Here is a 19,112-nt window from a genome sequence, read left to right as displayed (position 1 = left end):
AAAACTGGGCCTCAGAGGGTGGAGTTGGATTTTAGACACCAAACAAATTTTGCAAGACTGTCTGACCGACAATGTGATTTGAAAATGTGGACTGAAGACCACGTCGCAGCCTTGCATATCTCCTCAACGGAGGCTGATCTCAAGTGGGCTACCAACTTAGCCTTGGCTCTGACATTATGAGCCATAATATGACCCCCCAGGAGTTAGCTCAGCCTGGCCATAAGTGAAGAAGATGCAATCCTAGCCAATTGAACAATGTGTGTTTGCTGATGGCCACCCCCATCCTGTTTGGATCAAAAGATGCAAAAAGATGGGTGAACTGTCTATTGGCTTTAGTCTACTCCAAATAGGAGGCTAAGGCATACTTGCAGTCTACATTAAGCAGTGCACTTTCATCAGGATGTGCATGTGGTTTGGGGAAAAATATTGGCAGAAGGATTGACTAGTTAAGATGGAACTCCAACACCACCTTAGGAAGGAACTTAGGGTGCATGCAAAGAACTATTCTATTGTGATGAAATTTTATGTAAGATGCATCAGCTACTAGGACCTGAAGCTCACTGACTCTGCAAGCTGAAGTGACCGCCACCAAAAACACAAGTTTCCAAGTCAGATACTTCAGATGACAGGAGACATGTGGCTCACAAAGAGCTTTCATCGGCTGAGTGAGAACGACATTGAGATCCCACAACATAGTAGGAGGTTAGACCGGGGGCTTCATCAACAGCAAATCTCTCATGAATAGAACAACTAGAAGCTGTACAAGTTTCAAGTTTATTATTAGTTTGATATACCACTCTATGGCAAGGCCTTCAGAGTGACTTACATAACTAATAAATAATCTAGAAGGAGAAGAGAGAAGCAGTAGGTAAAAATGAAACAGGAGGATAGGGGAGGAGGAACTCCATAAATATATAGGAAAGAGGATCCCTAGAAGGAAGGGGAAAAGAAGATCCTGCGCTGTCCATACAGGAACACAGGCCAATTGCATCTGTGAAAATCTAGAGGAGTAGCTACGGTGTGCTAGGACGGTTAAAACCATCTTTAAAAAGGAAGGTTTTAAGGGCGGCATGGAATTCAGAGTGGTTAGTCAAAGAACACAGAGAAAGGGGTAGGAATTTCAGAGGGTAGGGGTGGCTGTTACACTAAAGATTTTAGAGCGAATAGAATCAAAGCAGAGCTGGCATATGGAAGGGACATGTAGTAGTTTGGAGGAAGAAGGATGTAGGGATCTAGATGGGTGTAACGGATCAAGTGTCATGTGAGGTAAAGGGGAATGTTTGAATAGTGAATTTTATGAGTCAGAGCGAGAATTTTGAAAGTTATTGTGTGAGCAATAGGGAATCAGTGCTCATCTATAAGAAGAGGTGTGGCATGGTCATATCTTTAAGAGTTTCACAGCAGTATTCTGAACTAGTTGGAGGTAGCATTTTTCAGAGGGGGTTGTGACATGTAGGAGACTGCTGCAGTAATCTAGGAAGGAGATCACGAGGGAGTGGATGACAACTCATAGAGCTAGTTTAGTAAAAAGGTAGTGAATTGAAGAGATCATTTTAAGTTTGTAAAAGCAGCGTTGCACTACGGTTGAGATATGAGAGTGATAGGTGAGAGCTGAATCGAATGTAACACCTATGACTTTGAGTGAGCTCAAAAATGACAGGAGAGACGGCTAGAGTAATGGGCAGATCTGGATGGGGGGAGGGGGTCCCTGAACAAGTCATAAGTAGGGCCTATGTTTTTCCTGGGTTGAGTTTTCAATCTACAGGAGAGGAGCCAGTTAGCCACTGTATACAGTGTTTCATTAAGGGAAATAATGGCAGCGAAATTAGTATCATCGAGGGTTGCCACAAGATGGGCTTACCTCCTACATGGAGATAAGCACTGATTGCACTGAGGTGTACCTTTACAGAGTTGCTTTTCAAATCAGACTCAGAGAGGTGCAGGAGGTATTCAAGGTGATGAAACAATGTGACAAGGTGGTGGCCATAGCCAGAAGGATGCTAGGATGTATAGAGAGCGGTATAACCAAGGAGGTTTGATAACAAGAGACAGCATGAGCCTATCTGGCCATTATGTGGGCTGAAGTTAATAGGCGGAGCTTGTTGCCCTATCAATTTAATTGTTTTGGGTGTGCCAAGATGGTAGCAGCTACACTGGGGAGAATTAAAACCTCCTTGAGTGGCGTAGGTGGAGACTGGCTTCAGCCTTGTGACATCATGCCATCTCCTGTTACGAAATCTCTTTGGGTAGCAGAAGAAAGGCGGTGTTGAGGCCCCTATACAAGTCATTGGTGGGGCCTCCACTTGGAGTACTGTGTTTTGGAGGCTCTATCTTATAAGGACTGTGATGTATGAGACACCCTCCTGGTCTCCCTGTTGTCTCTTCATATCTTATTGCCCTGCAAATACTATAAGAAGGGTGAGGAATTTTACCTGGATAGCTGGCTGTGCATCCCAGGAAGGCTTGCAGCAAGAGAGGGGTGAGCACCTACCAAGAAGTTCTAAACCCTTCCCAGAAGTGCTTAGTGATGTCTTTCTCAGGACAGACACAGAACCCTGGAAGGGAGAAAAATGTGCATGGCCTCAGAAAGGGAGGTGTGTTATCTTTCTCCGGGATCATTTAGATGGGAAGATATTGTAAGTAACATAAGGCCCAGGGAAGTTGAAGAGGGGCAACTTACATTTCATTATAACCATATTGTCGTGCTCCACACCAGTGCTTTCCTGAAGGGAAAGGAGTCAGTCCTTAGGGACATGCCAGGACTTAGCGTCAGCCCTTGTTCCTGACTCAGTAAGCAGTATACCCTGGGAGCCAAAGTGAGGCTTAGAAATAGATGGGGCTATTTCTCTCAGGGAAGATGCCTGGGTAAAAAAGCCTGCTGTGATCAGAGAGAGAGAAGGAGGTAGAGGAGATATAATGCATGGAGACCAAAGGGGCAGGAGACCTCAATCCCACTGAGTTAAGTTTGTGAACTTTATCTTGCTATCTATATTTTTGTAAAGAAAACTGGGCTGGAAGGTTTTAGTTTGAAAGCAGCTGCAGGCAGTTCCAGTGTGCTTTCAAACACTGGGAGGGAGGAGGGATGAGGGATGCACAGCCCTGGCAAAAACCAGAAAAGCCAAGGCTGTATTTTTTTTTTTAACCTGGTCTTTTTGGGGTTTGAGGTTTGAACAAAAATGATAAGAGAAAGACATTGGATTTTCTGTTTCTCCATTAAAAGACTCCTAGGGAAGTAGAATGGAGAAAGGGAGAAGGGGTGGATGGTAAAAGGGGACACTCTAGTGGTGAAATAATTGAACTGAGTACTGCATGAATAAATAGCTGCTGAAGATAAGGCAGTGTTTTGGAGAATTTCTCTCTTTTTGATTTTTTTTAATGAACTGTGTCATTGGGGGTGATTCTGGCAACTGAAGTGGTAACCTCCTCATGGGACATAACATAAGAACATAAGAGTAGCCATACTGGGTCAGACCAATGGTCCATCTAGCCCAGTATCCTGTTTTCCAAACAGTGGCCAAGCCAGGTCACAAGTACCTGGCAGAAACCCAAATTGTGGCAACACTCCATACTACAAATCCCAGGGCAACCAGTTGCTTCCCATGTCTGTCTCAATAGCAGACTATGGACTTTTCCTCCAGGAATTTATCCAAACCTTTTTTTAAACCCAGATACGCTAACCGCCGTTACCACATCCTCCAGCAAAGAGTTCCAGAGAACTGTTGGATTATTTGTAGTAAATAATTAGCAGATTTTTATACACACAGCTTCAGCTTTAGAAATGTTAATTTCTTTCTTCATCTCTCTCTCATACACCCCTGAATAATTCACTGCTGAGTCACTTTAAAGTTGAAGTAACAAAACATCTGTTTACTCACAGTTTGTAGTTAGATTATAATCAGACAGGCTTATATATACATATTACTATACATTTGTATTATCAGCTCCTTCCATGTGCTTAGATGGTAATGGATGCTCACACCACCATAGATCCTCTCAGGTTAGGAGAGATCATGAGCTCCATGTGCTCCATGTGCTGCATCTGCTGCATCTATCCCCCACAGGAAGTTGCATAGCTGTGTGACCTCTCTAAGTAATTCACATCAGAGGTCACAGAGTAATCACAGAGAAATAATAGGTGACAGGCAATGCATGTAAAATACAATTACATTCCAACAAACCCCTTCTCATGCATAACTGTCATGCAATTATTTATTCATACAAAGTCCAAGCTTTATACGCAGATTCACAAAATGTTCTCTGGGTAACGGTTTGGTCATGATGTCAGCTGTCATCTCACTGGTGTGACAATAGTGTAGACTGATGACCCCTTCTTTTGCCAACTCTCGCACGTTGTGGTATTTCGTTGCGATGTGCTTGGTGCGTGACTGAACCTTGTCATTCTGTGACAGTCGGATGCAGCTCTGATTATCTTCCATTATCTGGATTGGTCTCTTTTCAGCTATTCCGAAATCCAGCATAAGTTTTTCAATCCACATCAGTTCTCTGCACGCTTCCGATACGGCCACATATTCAGCTTCTGTAGAAGACAAACTCACAATACTTTGTTTATGACTGGCCCATGAAATGTGTACATTTCCATACATAAACACATATCCACTTGTGGATTTATAATCAGAATGATCCCCTGCCCAATCTGAATCACAGTAACATATTAGTTTTGGATTACTATTGGCTGAAATCTTTAATTTACAATCAATGGTACCCTTTAAATACCTTACCATCCTTTTAACTGCAGTCCAATCTGATTTGGTAGGTGAGCTGACCCTTCTGCTCAAAATTCCTACTGCATTTGCTATATCAGCCCTGTATGTGGTAGCTAGATATAAAAGCTTACCTATGGCTGATCTATATTGGATGTTATCTGGTAAAGGTTCTCTTACTGTTTCATCCTTCAGAAAATCAGTGATCATGGGAGTGCTTACAACTTGGGCATCTTGCATACCTAAACTTTCAATAAGCTCATTTATTTTCTGCTTCTGGCTTAGAAGATAAGAACCATCATTTTGTTTCTCAATTTCTATACCAAGATAGTATGACACATTACCAAGTTCTTTTATCTCAACATTGTGGTTTAAACACTTTACAATGTCCTTGTACTCTTGCTCACTTTTGCTTGCCATGAGCAGATCATCAACAAAAGCTAAAATGTATGCATATTGTCCATTTGTGCACCTAGTGTACAAGCATTTATCTGCTTCACCTTGCTTAAATCCTAAATTTGTCAATATTTCATGCAATTTTTCATTCCAACATTTTTCACTTTGCTTTAATCCATAAAGACCTTTGTTTAATTTACACACTAGCTGTCTTTGTTTTGTATTTATGAAACCTGTTGGCTGTTCCATGTACAAGTCTTCAGTTATATCTCCGTGAAGAAACGCTGTTTTCACATCAATGTGGTTGACTTGCATGCCTTTTGAGACTGCAATGCTCAGAAGTGTTCTTATTGTCGTGTGTTTCACTACAGGTGCAAACACTTCATCAAAATCTTCTCCATATTTTTGAAGATATCCCTTTGCCACTAATCTGGCTTTATACCTTTCCACTTTTCCTTGTGCATTCCTTTTTAACTTGAATACCCATTTGCATCCTATAGCTTTCTTGCCAGGAGGTAATTTTGTAAGAATCCAAGTATTATTTTTATCCAATGCATCAATTTCTTCTTGTGCAGCTTTACGCCATTCAGCAGCTTCTTCTGCTGGCATTTTCTCAATCTCATCCCATGTTAAGGGCTCTTGAGCTTCTGCTGACTTTGTTAGGTAAGACAGTCTTGGGGGTGGAACACCTTTGTTTTCCCTGGATGAGCGTCTGACAACAGGTTGGTCTGACCTTTCCGCATCCTCTAAATCTGAGAGTTCTTCTCCAATTGATTCCCCTTCTCCAACTGTACTGTCTTCTGCGATGATCCTTTCTGTGTCTGCTTCCTCTGCCTGTTCCTCGTTAGATACAGGTGAGTTGCTTTCAGACATCTGCCTTGGTATGGCATTTATATACACTGGCATGTCTATTATGGTTCTAGTTTCATATTCTGGATGATAAGGCTCATCTGGGATAATCCAGCCTTTATCAACCCTTTTGTTTTCATCAAAATATGTAACATGTCTTATGCCAACAATGCCAGTTTTCAGATTCAAAATTCTATATCCTTTGTGTCCTGGAGCATAGCCAACTAAAATGCCCCTTTGTGTTGTGGAATCCAGCTTATGCCTTCTTTGCTTTGGTACATGAGCATATGCTGTACTTCCAAATGTTCTTATGTTTGACAGGTTTGGCTTCCTACCATGCCATGTCTCATGTGGTGTGCGCTCAGCGCCTTTAGTTGGCATTCTGTTTTGTAGGTACACTGCTGTGAGAATGGCTTCCCCCCATAGTCTTTTAGGGAGATTGCTATCTGACAGCATACATCTGGTCATTTCCACAAGTGACCTAAATTTTCTCTCTGCAACAGAATTTTGCTCTGGTGTATAAGCTACTGTTGTGAAATGTTGAATGCCTTCTTGTTCTAGAAATGTGCACATGCTCTGTGAAGTGAACTCACCACCATTGTCGGTCTGAAGAACCTTTGGTTTTCTTTCAAATTTATTGCTCACCATGGCTACGTATTTCTTCAGCATGTCTGTGACTTGACTTTTTTCTTTCAGCAAATAGGCCACACAATATCTAGAGAAATCATCCAAGAATATTAGCACAAATCTGTTATTTCCCAATGATGGGATATTAAACGGTCCACATAAGTCACTGTGTATTAAGTCCAGCACTTTATTACTCCTATTTCCTGTGTATGCAGGAAATGAGGGTCTCACACCTTTTTGAGTAACACAGTCTATGCATTTCTCCATTTTACCAGCATCTGCACTTATCTGAATGCCAGTGGCTAGTTGCTTACTGTAAAGATCCTGGATCACCTTAGAATCACGATGTCCCAGGCGGCGGTGCCAGATTTCCAGACTACATTTACCATCATTCTTCCTTACTTGCACCATATGTGAGGCTTCACCTGAAATGTTCAGCTTATAAACATCATTATGCATAAAAGCTTCAGCATACACTTCATCATTTTTAGAGATTGTGCACTTACTATTTTCAAAATGAATCACAAATCCCTTCTTATCTAATGTAGATACACTAAGCATATTGCAAACTGCTTGGGGAATATACAAGACATCACTTACAGGAATTTCTTTAACTTCATTAGACACTTTGCATTTTAAGAATCCAATACCTTTGCTTGGATCTTAGCAGTCCCTGCGTTTGCAGTTTTAAGAATACCTTCCTCTGGACACATTTCCTGAAAGAAATCCTTACAATTGGTTAAATGGCATGTGCTCCCCGAATCCAAAATCCAAGTACTTTCATTTGAATTATTATTTACCATAGTCAAAGATTTTTCTGCCATTAGAAAGCCCTTGTGTTTATCTTTGTCCTTCATACATTTCCTGGTTTGAAAATTCTTTAGTTCCATTGGCTTAGGTGAGCTAGAGGGAGTGTTTTGTGTTTCCTTACACCATTTAGATACATGTCCCTCCTTTCCACATGAGTAGCAAATCAGCTTGCCCTTGGGTGGAGTTTTCCCATAGCTCCGCCTTCCTCTGTTCTTTGCCAAGAAATTTGTTTCATTTCTCTCTGACTGACTTTGAGAACACATCTCCTCAGAATCATTTATTATGCATTCCTGCCTTAGTTTTGATGTTGCCTGTTCAAAAGATTGCCCTTCAATGGCCTCATTTACAGACCTAAAAACATCAAACTTCTTTGATAGTGAGGTAAAAAGAAATGCTCTTTTCAATGCATCACACATGGGAATTCCAGAAAGTTCTAGCTTTTGAAATGAAGACATAAGATGCATAATGTGATCATTACATTTACTTTTATCCCTTAATTTGGTTTCATTCAACTCTGCCAACCAAATTGGTTGCTGCTTTGCATATGTAGTTGCATACATAGTTCTCAGTTTATATAAAATGTCCTTTGGTGTATCTTTTCCCTCCACTAATATGGCTTGTTTCTCTGAGAGAGCTTCCAAAAGCATGCACTTCACATAATAGTTTGCATTGTCCCATTCAGCCATATTTTCAGCTGTTCTGTCTTGGTCTAAGCATATATCTAATCTTTTTGCTCGAAGGATACATATGAATCTTAGTTCCCACTGCTGATAATTAAACTCAGTTAATCTAGGCACCTTGAGAGAATAGAACAATGGTGAATTTCTTCCCTCAGCCATTTTCTTAGCCTTCTGTCTGCTGTGTGGGGGGAGAGAGAGACAGACTGAATCTTTCCTTTAAAACTTAAGAGAAAAATGTGGCCTTTTTTTCTGCCTGGTAATATTTCTCTTCTTTTTCAATTCCTGGACCCTGGGCCCATAACCCTTTTGTTGGATTATTTGTAGTAAATAATTAGCAGATTTTTATACACACAGCTTCAGCTTTAGAAATGTTAATTTCTTTCTTCATCTCTCTCTCATACACCCCTGAATAATTCACTGCTGAGTCACTTTAAAGTTGAAGTAACAAAACATCTGTTTACTCACAGTTTGTAGTTAGATTATAATCAGACAGGCTTATATATACATATTACTATACATTTGTATTATCAGCTCCTTCCATGTGCTTAGATGGTAATGGATGCTCACACCACCATAGATCCTCTCAGGTTAGGAGAGATCATGAGCTCCATGTGCTCCATGTGCTGCATCTGCTGCATCTATCCCCCACAGGAAGTTGCATAGCTGTGTGACCTCTCTAAGTAATTCACATCAGAGGTCACAGAGTAATCACAGAGAAATAATAGGTGACAGGCAATGCATGTAAAATACAATTACATTCCAACAAGAACAACTATTTGTTGAGTGAAAAAATATTTCCTCCTATTTGTTTTAAAATTATTTCCATGTAACTTCCTCAAGTGTCCCCTAGTCTTTGTACTTTTGGAACGAGTAAAAAATCGATTTACTTCTACTCATTCTACACCACTCAGGGAGCATGTGCAAGAACTGGAAAAGAGCAACCAGAGTGTTGAACTGGGACTTTTCAAAGCTTATGTGACCCCACCTTCAAGGATGAAAAGTATATCCTATTATACCCAGATTAATACCTCATATATACTTCATCAAAACGGAGGTAAAGGCCCAAATATTGTCACTAACCTCGCCGTCCTATTTCAAAAATACGAGGGAAAGAAATCTAAAGTAAGTAACTCAAATAGGCAGATGCTGTACCTTTAAAATAAATTTATTAAAATTGTTAATTTAACATTACATCTTTACTATATTTAACAATGTTTTTCTTGTTCTATAGATTACCAAATCATTGCTTTTCAGAACTCTGACAGAAGACTTGTCAGATAAGTATCTTCTTTGAATAAACAAAATTTGTATTTTAACACAGATTTAACATCAACAGTTTACTCTAAATTACTTTAATTTGTAGGAATTCATTCTTAATGTTTTTTTTTACAGGTTCCTTGTCTATCGAGCAGGTAAATATTAAATATTTTTCCCTAGTATCTTAGATTTCTCTGTCTTAGTGTACTTTGAATAATACTTAGCTATTTCTTCAACTTTTCTTGTATTTCTTCTGATCTTGGTCTTTCTTTTATCGTTGAGTACCTTAGATGTGATGACAACTGAAACTTGGAACCAGGTCTGGAGGTACCTACTACGTTACTCTTTAAGAACTTAAAGGGGAAAACCTGAACCCTAACTAATTTAGAGAGGCATAACTGGCGATCTAGTTTGGTGGCGGCTCAACAGCTGGCCAGAACGGTATTATCAAAAAAGATGGCCGGCCATCTTTTTTTTCAATAATACGGTTTAACCCGGCCAAATGCCAGACTTCGCCGGGTTTGAGATCGCCGGTTTTGTTTTTCAGCGATAATGGAAAAAATGCCGGCGATCTCAAACCCGGCGAAATCCCAAGGCATTTGGTCATGGGAGGAGCCAGCATTTGTAGTGCATTGGTCCCCCTGACATGCCAGGACACCAACCTGGCACCCTAGGGGGCACTTCTACAAATTTTTAAAAAATACAAAAAAAGCTCCCAGGTGCATAGCTCCCTTACCTTGGGTGCTGAGCCCCCCAAATCCCCCCCAAATCCCCCCCAAACCCACTCCCCACAACTCTACACCATTACCATAGCCCTTATGGGTGAAGGGGGGCACCTACATGTGGGTACAGTGGGTTTTGGGGGGGTTTGGTGGGCTTAACATTTACCACCACAAGTGTAACAGGTAGGAGGGGGATGGACCTGGGTCTGACTGCCTGAAGTGAACTGCACCCATTAAAAACTGCTCCAGGGACTTGCATACTGCTTTCAGGGAGCTGGGTATGACATTTGAGGCTGGCATACAGGCTGGTAAAAAAGATTTTTATTTTTAGTGTGGGAGGGGATTGGTGACCACTGGGGGAGTACGGGGAGGTCATCCCCCATTCCCTCCGGTGGTCATCTGGTCAGTTGGGGCACCTTTTTGAGGCTTGGTCGTGAAAATAAAAGGACCAAGTAAACCTGGCGAAATACTTCTTAACACTGCTTTTTTTTCCATTATCCGCGAAAGCCGATAGCCACGCCCATGCCCGCCCATGTCCCGCCTTCACTACATCGCCGACACGCCCCCTTGAACTTTCACCGGCGAGGCGATGGGAAAGCAGCGATACTGTCAAAAAAGCCGCTTTCGATTATACCAATTTCGCCGCTTTTGAGAGATCGCCGGCCATCTCCCAATTTATGTTGGGAAATGGCCGGCGATCACTTTTGAAAATAAGCCTGTTAGTCAACCAAAGAATTTTGCTTTATAATTTTTAAATCATTTCCCTACCTAGCTTTCCCCATTAAAAATAATTTATAATTATTTAACTCTACGCTAACCCACCCACAAATAATTTTTAAAATCTCAAAATAATTATCACCAAATATTAAACCACTGGCCTTATGATAATACTCAGAGACCTTAAGGTTCTCTGATACAGAACAGCCAACGGCTGCAATAAACTTTAATTCAGCTTAATTACTTTTTCCAAAGTAATTTACTTTAATTCTCTGTAGAGATTTATTATTCAATAATTTCTCACATAGTCCAGAATGAATAAACTTAACAGTGTACATAAGATGTACTCAGTTAATATTAAAGCTTAAAATAGCAAGTAGTGAACTTGCTATGTCACAGTAAGTAATCAAACAACTTATATTATCTGGACCTTTATTTCTCTATGGTCAGGAGCTTTCACCTCAGCTCACAATCACACAAATAGAAGCCTAAATCAAACTGCGAGGCTTCTTGAATTAAAATTTTAAATTCCCACTTAATCTGTTTTTAAAACAGATTTTTTTTTCTCTCAGCTGACAGAGACCAACAGCACAGGTCCATTCAGCATCAAACCTACCTCCCAACTGCCTAAAAATACAGTTTAGAACTTTTTCTATGTCACAGCCTGAAACGAGCCTACTCACGAGCCCCTGTACTACTACTACTACTACTAACATTTCTAAAGCGCTACTAGGGTTACATAGCGCTGTACAATTTAAACATAGAAAGACAGTCCCTGCTCAAAGAGCTTACAATCTAAAAGACAAGAGAACAATCTAAAGACAAGTGTACAATCTAGAGGACAAGTGAACAGTTAATCTGATAGGGTGGATAGATTGGGGCATTCTATATTTCTCAAGCGGTTAGGCGCCGAAGGCAGCATTGAAGAGGTGAGTTTTAAGCAGAGATTTGAAGATGGGTAGGGAGGGGGCATGGCATATGGGTAAAGGAAGATTGTTCCAGGCATAGGGTGAGGCAAGGCAGAATGAGTGGAGCCTGGAGTTGGCAGTGGTGGAGAAGGGTACTGAGAGAAGGGCTTTGTCCTGTGAGCGGAGGTTACGGGCGGGAACATAGGGGGAGATGAGGGTGGAGAGGTAGTGAGGAGCCGCAGACCTAGTGCATTTGTAGGTAAGGAGGAGGAGGAGCTTGAATTGTATGCGATATCTGATCAGAAGCCAATGAAGTGATTTGAGGAGAGGGGTGATATGAGTATATCGGTTCTGGCGGAATATAAGACGTGCGGCAGCGTTCTGAATGGATTGAAGGGGGGATAGATGGCTGAGTGGGAGGCCGGTGAGGAGTAAGTTGCAGTAATCAAGGTGAGAGGTAATGAGAGCGTGGACGAGAGTTCTGGTGGTGTGCTCAGAGAGGAAAGGGCGAATTTTGCTGATGTTGAAGAGGAAGAAGCGACAGGTCTTGGCAGTCTGTTGGATATGCGCAGAGAAGGAGAGGGAGGAGTCAAAGATGACTCCAAGGTTGCGGGCAGATGGGACGGGGAGGATGAGGGTGTTATCAACTGAGATAGAGAGTGGAGGAAGAGAAGAAGTGGGTTTAGGAGGAAAGACGAGGAGCTCGGTCTTGGACATGTTCAGTTTAAGGTGACGGTTGGACATCCATGCCACAATGTCGGATAAACAGGCCGATACCTTGGCCTGGGTCTCTGCAGTGATGTCAGGTGTGGAGAGGTATAGCTGGGTGTCATCAGCATAAAGATGATACTGAAAACCATGAGACGAGATCAGCGAGCCCAGGGAAGAGGTGTAGATTGAGAAAAGAAGGGGTCCAAGGACAGATCCCTGGGGAACTCCAACAGATAGTGGGATGGGACTGGAGGAAGATCCATGGGAGTGTACCCTGAAGGTGCGGTGGAAGAGATAAGAGGAGAACCAGGAGAGGACAGAGCCTTGGAACCCAAAAGAGGACAGCATGGCAAGAAGTAAATCATGATTGACAGTGTCAAACGCGGCGGAAAGATCAAGGAGGATGAGGATGGAGTAGTGACCTCTGGATTTGGCCAGGAGCAGGTCATTGCAAACTTTAGAGAGTGCCGTTTCTGTCGACTGCAGAGGGCGAAAACCAGATTGAAGTGGATCGAGGATGGCATGAGAGGAGAGAAAATCAAGGCAGCGGCTGTGAACTGCGCGCTCAAGTATTTTGGAGAGGAAGGGTAAAAGAGAGATGGGGCGGTAGTTGGAGGGGCAGGTAGGGTCAAGTGAAGGTTTTTTGAGGAGAGGTGTGAAAACGGCGTGCTTGAAGGTGTCAGGGACAGTTGCAGTGGAGAGAGAGAGGTTAAGGATGCGACAGATGGAGGAGGTGACAGTATGGGAGATGGTGTTGAGTAGGTTGGTGGGGATGGGATCAGAGGAACAGGTGGTGCATTTCGAGGAGGAAAGAAGGCGGGAAGTTTCATCCTCGGTGATCTCAGGAAAGGAGGAGAAAGAGGCCTGGGTAGGTTGGTTGAGGGAGAGGGTTAAAGGGTGAAGAGGAGGTGATGGCTTGGTCGTGAACTCAAGGTTGATCTTTTGCACTTTGTCGCGGAAGTAGTCGGCCAGTGATTGAGGAGAGAGAGAAGGGGGAGTAGGAGCGGGGGGCACTTTTAGGAGGGAGTTAAGGGTGGTGAAGAGACGAGGGTTGGAGCTGAGAGAATTGGTCAATTGAGTGTAATAGTCCTGTTTTGCACGGAATAGGGAGGAGTGGAAGGAGGATAGCATGAATTTGTAGTGGAGGAAGTCTGAAAGGGTACGAGATTTCCTCCAGAGGCGCTCAGCGGATTGGGTGCAGGAGCGAAGGTAACGGATGCAAGGAGTCAGTCAGGGCTGGGGATTGGTGCGCTTTGTGGGACGGGAGATGGATGGTGCGAGGGTGTCCAAAGCAGAGGAGAGAGCGGTATTGTAAGCGGAGACCGCTTTGTCGACAGTTTCGGAGGACGTGATGGAGGGGAGGAGATTAGAGATAGTAGATGATAAGGTGGAGGGGTCAATAGCCTGGAGGTTCCTGGAGGTGGTGGTTAAAGTTGGACGGGGTGGAGGGGGGGGTGAAGAAGTGTGAATGTGATCAGGTGATGATTGGAGAGAGGAAGAGCTGAGACGTGGAAATTGGAGGGTGAGCCGGAGGAGGAGAGGACGAGGTCAAGACAATGGCCGTCACGGTGAGTAGGGGTGGTGGAGCACAGCTGGTGGTTGAAGGAGGATGTTAGGGTGAGGAACTTAGAAGCGTGGGGGTCGGATAGGTCATCAGCGTGTACGTTAAAGTCTCCGAGATTGAGGGACGGAGATGAAGGGTCAAGAAAGACGGAGAGCCAAGCATCAAAGTCGGTGAGGAAGGAAGGGAAGGATTTATCAGGGGGCGGTAAATGACTGCCACTCTTGAGTGGTAGCGGGTAGAATTGCCGGATGGAATGGGCTTCAAAGGATGAGAAGCAGTGAGACTGCGGTAGGTGGAGGGGTTGGAAACTACAGGAGGGTGAGCGTAGTAGCCCAACGCCACCGCCGCGGCCAACTTCAACACAACTTCAAATAAGTAAGCTAAAATACATATTTATACATTTTAACATCTTCAATATATGCTCTTTATCAAAACATTGAATAAAAATATATTTTCCCATACCTTTTTAATCTTCTGAAGTGTTATATTTTCAATTTTTCCTCTGCATGCTTCCACTGCACAGCTGTGCCACGAGCCGGCATCTAGCTCGTGCTGTCACCGCTCTTCTCCCTCCTCCCAACACATCTGTGGCGCGTGCCAGCCAACCGCATGCCTGATTACAATGAAAAAAAATTTTAAACGCCAGGAGAGTGCACCGGAGCACTTCTCCCACTTGTTCCTGTCCCACGCCGGTCTCTCTCCTCTTCAGGAACTGGCTCTGCCCATTAAAATGAGCCAGCTCCTTTAAGAAATGGGATTCCCTGCTCCCCTGTGTCTGGGCGGGTGCCGCTGCTGTCGCAAGGCCAATCAGAGCTTCTTTGGGCTTTCCCGGGCTTTCCCCCCTCTGCCTCCACACTGCTGCAGCTCCACTCTGGCCCCGCACTGCCTCTCTTTTCTGCATCGCCCCGGCCCACACAGAAACGCCGGCTGCAGACGTTGGACCCTCTCCCAGCCTGCTACCGCCGCTTCTCCCTTACCACAGCGGCTCTCTAAACACCACCAATGCAGCCGAATCCTGCTGCTGCCGCAGTCTCTCCCCGAATCACCACTCAGCCCCTGCACCGCCAAGGATGAAAATGTGCTGCTGCATCCAACACGGCTGAAACTCGCCGCCAGCACCGACATTACCACTGCCGCCGACTCAGCCAAAGCACCTTTGCTTCCCCGGACCACTACCTCAGCGCCACTGAGGTAAACTTTTAATTTAACCCCTTAGGGGTTACACTTACTGTATATTGCAGATACCCCATTACAGGATGTAAAAAGGCATATGAAGAGAGACTTGAGGACCTGAACATGTACACCCTGGAGGAAAAGAGAGACAGGGGTGATTTGATAGAGACATTCTTGAAAGGTATTAATCTATATTCAAACCTTTTCCAGAGACAGGAAGGTGGTAGAACTAGAGGACATGAATTGAGGTTGCAGGGGAGCCAACTCAGGAATAATGTCAGGAAGTACTTTTGAATGCCAAAAGATCATCCCGCACATTCCTTGATCTGCACTTCCCCAGCTGCAAAGGAATGAAATACAAACTAATGCATGCGTCAAACTTTAGCTACCTGAGCACACAGTTATGGAACGCACTGCCGCGCAGCTTAAAATGGATCGACGAAAGAATGAACTTCTGCATATCACTGAAGACCCATCTCTTTAATAAAGCATACCACAAAAATCAACCAATGTGAATATGCACAACTCGCCTATATATGTTTAGAACTGTTTCTCAATTATCTGCTTGTATACTATAACTTTGTTTAATTATCATCATGATGGCCAATACTTTGTAATACTAAATGTTTATTTACTAACATTCTTCTACTACTCATGATGTATTGTAAGCCACTTTGAGCCTGCAAAGAGGTGGGATAAGGTGGGATACAAATGCAATAAATAATAATAATAATAAAGAAGGTGGCCCTCTCCCATGAGAGGTAGTGGACATGAAAACGGTAACAGAATTCAAAAATGCATGGGATAAACACAAAGGAATCCTGTCTAGAAGGCATGGAACCAAACAAGCTTACTGGTAATTAGATAGCAACACCAGTAACTGGGAAGCAAAGCCAGTGCCAGGCAAACTTCTACAGTCTGTGCCCTGGTTGTGGCTGGACAGATTTGAATGGGCTGGAGTGGGGCTTCGATGGCAACTTCAGTAGTTGAAGAACAAGGCCAGTGCCCTGAAAATGGCAAGGTCAAATCAAGATTAACTATACATATGCAGTATGACATCATACCTTATGCTATGCGTTTGTCTGGCTGGGCAGACTGCATGGCCTGTCTAGGAAGTAACCTGTTCCAGGGCAGAGGGAGCATGGAAACGAACGAAGCTGACCGGCGCGCAGCACCCCCCCAGCGGTGTGCACCCGGGGGGGTGTCCTTTCACTGGGGGGGGGTCGCGCTGCACCGGGGGGGGGAGGGTGCTGCACCCAGGGGGCGGGGCACATCGGCGATCCGCCCCGGGTGTCAGCCCCCCTAGGAACGCCACTGTTAATCCCCCATCTGAATAAAGTTAGTTTTTTTGAGTCTAGAACCTTCACTTTTGAACGAACCCTCTCCACACCTATCTTAATATTAAACCACACCATCTGGTGATTACTGATGCCAGGTGATCACCTACTGCTTTTAACTCATAACCCCCATTCACTTGTACAGTACCCTTGTATGTTTTATCTTTCCCATCTTATTCATTTCCTTATCTCTTATTTGTCCTGTTTGTCCTGATTAGATTGTAAGCTCTTTCAAGCAGGGACTGTCTCTTCATGTTCAAGTGTACAGTGCTATGTACGTCTAGTAGCGCTATAGAAATAAGCAGTAGACTTGTAATTCCTTCTCCATCTAAAACTAAATGGGAATCAACACGGACATCGGCATTCTACTTTCTAGCACCGTCTCTTTGGAACTGTCTTCCTAAAGAACTTAGGCTTGAGGATTCTTATACTCATTTCCGTCGAGGTTTAAAAACATATCTTTTTCGAGAGTCAGTTGAAACAAATATTTAAAACAGAAATAAAGGATAAATTAAGTAAAAAAAAATTATTAGTTTTGTGTTTTTACTAATGTTTTTACAACCATAGTCTGTGAAATCTGTATGTGTGTTGTCTTTTTGTAGTGCTTTCCTATCACAAATGGATTTCAAAGTATGTTTATCTACTGTTTTAATATTATTTTAATGTTATTTTATATTGTAAACCATTCTGATTTACTTTTGTAATAAGTATGGTCTAGTAAATGGATAAACGATAGTAGTAGTAGAACCACTCTCCCCATTAGTAAGTGCTAAACCCAGTATGGCCCCATCCCACGTGGGTTCCATTATCAACTGCTGGAGTAGCTCCCCTTGTAGAGAGTCCAGGATCTCCCTGCTTCTTTGAGACCCCATATTAGGAATACCCCGATCAACATCTGGCATATTAAAATCAACTATTAGTACTACTTCCCCTTTCATTGCTGTATTTTGAATGTCTTCAATTAAATCTGTCCACCACTTCTGTTTGTGAAGGAGGCCTGTACATCACACCAATGTAAATACATTTGCCATTCCCTCTTTCCAGATTGACCCAAAGTGCTTCTTCCTTACCCTGCAGGTCCTGCAATTGTGTGGCTTAAATATTATCTGTAACGTATAATGCCACTCCACCTCCCTTTCTTCCTATCCTGTCTTTCCTGAACAGATTATAGCCCAGTATATCTTAAACATGGTTCTCTGTGAACCATGTCTCTGTGATCACCACTAAACCCAAATCAGCCTCTTCCATCACAGCCTCAAGATCTAAAACCTTATTTCCCATGCTTTGGTCATTAGTATATACTGCTTTCCAGACGTTGCCCCTTTTTTCTCATTTGTATAGAGGTATTTAATACCTTACTTACCTGAGGGCTTGTACCTTACTTGGGGGCTTTGGTCACCCTGCCCCAAAAATTCTAGATTAAAGCACTCTTCGGTAGGTTATCCAGTCTGCTGCTGAAAACACTTCTTCCCAGGGCTTTTTTTGAGGGGGTACTTGGGAATACTGAGCACCGGCACCTTTTCCATTGTCTGCTAAAATTGACCCATAGTCCCCAAGTTTTAATGGAAGAGCTCAGGCTCTACACACCAATTCTGCCTTGTCATACATTCTGTGACTGGTTGCAAGGGGCCTGGCTATTGTGGGGTGGGCCCCTCAGTGATCACCCCACCCCTGAAGGGTGGCCTATCATTTGAGTACCGGCACCTTTTTTGCTAGTAAAAACACACTGCTTCTTCGATAGATGGACACCATCTCTGCTCAGTAGCTCTAGCATCCTATGGTCCTAGAAACCAAAATGCTCTTGACGACACCATCTGCAGAGCCACTTATTCATCTTCATGTTTTATGTTTGTGTGCATACCTGTGTGTTTTGTGTGTATGTCTGTGGGATGTGTATGTGCTGGGTTTATGCGTGTCTATCACCAGGAAAGCAGTGAAGGGGGAAGAGGCAGCTAGAAAGGAGCAATTCTCTAACTACTATGTTTCACTTAATCAAAAGTGTGTGTGCTGCAAAAGCAGGAACTGCTTCTCCCATAAAAATAGTTTTTTTGGAAACTTATTTATCTGGAGCCCCCAGTCTGTTCTGGCTTATTTTCAAATTCATATGTCTTTTCACTGGATTTTTCTCCATGCCAAATTTGGTCTAGTTCAATTAAATCTGAAGCAGCGGTTCCCAAACTGTGCACCGCAGCACCCTGGAACAGCGCAGCAAACTCTCGGGGGTGCTGCAGCGCATCACTCCCTACTTTCTCCTTCCGCAGGTCAGGCATCTGCTGCTTCCTGCTTCTTCCCCCACTGTAGTGCTTGCAGCTTAAATTTTCGGGTGCCCGCAATTCACATAGGCACTGCAGGGACTTCCCTCTGCCACGTCTGGCCCTTGCAACAGGCATTTGCATCAGAGAGGGCCGGACGCGGCAGACTGGGAAGGCACCGGAGTGCCTGTGTGAATTGCGGATGACCCAAAAATGTAAGCTGCAAGCACTGCAGCAGCGGTGGGGGAAGGAGAAGGAAGCGGCAGTTATTCTGGACCTGCAGGAAGGAAGGTAGGAGTGATGCTGGATTCAGAGAAGGAGTGCTGGTGTGAGATGAGGGGGCTGTAGGGAAAGGGAGACCTATGTGGTGGGGGGGTACAGAGATCCA

At 43.5% G+C, this 19,112-nt stretch overlaps 1 long non-coding RNA gene across 1 annotated transcript; it reads left to right on the top strand.

Annotated features, from left to right (window-relative positions):
• Positions 1-2,077: 2,077 nt before the first annotated feature.
• On the top strand, positions 2,078-18,449 carry LOC115460207. The gene is made up of 3 exons (XR_003940410.1): positions 2,078-2,183; positions 12,589-12,598; positions 18,436-18,449. It is a non-coding gene; the product is annotated as an uncharacterized LOC115460207 (long non-coding RNA).
• The last annotated feature ends 663 nt before the right edge of the window (positions 18,450-19,112 follow it).

Source organism: Microcaecilia unicolor, chromosome 1, assembly GCF_901765095.1.
Source record: "Microcaecilia unicolor chromosome 1, aMicUni1.1, whole genome shotgun sequence".
In the NCBI taxonomy this organism is placed as follows: Eukaryota; Metazoa; Chordata; class Amphibia; order Gymnophiona; family Siphonopidae; genus Microcaecilia; species Microcaecilia unicolor.
This window is presented reverse-complemented; position numbering and strand designations above follow the sequence as displayed.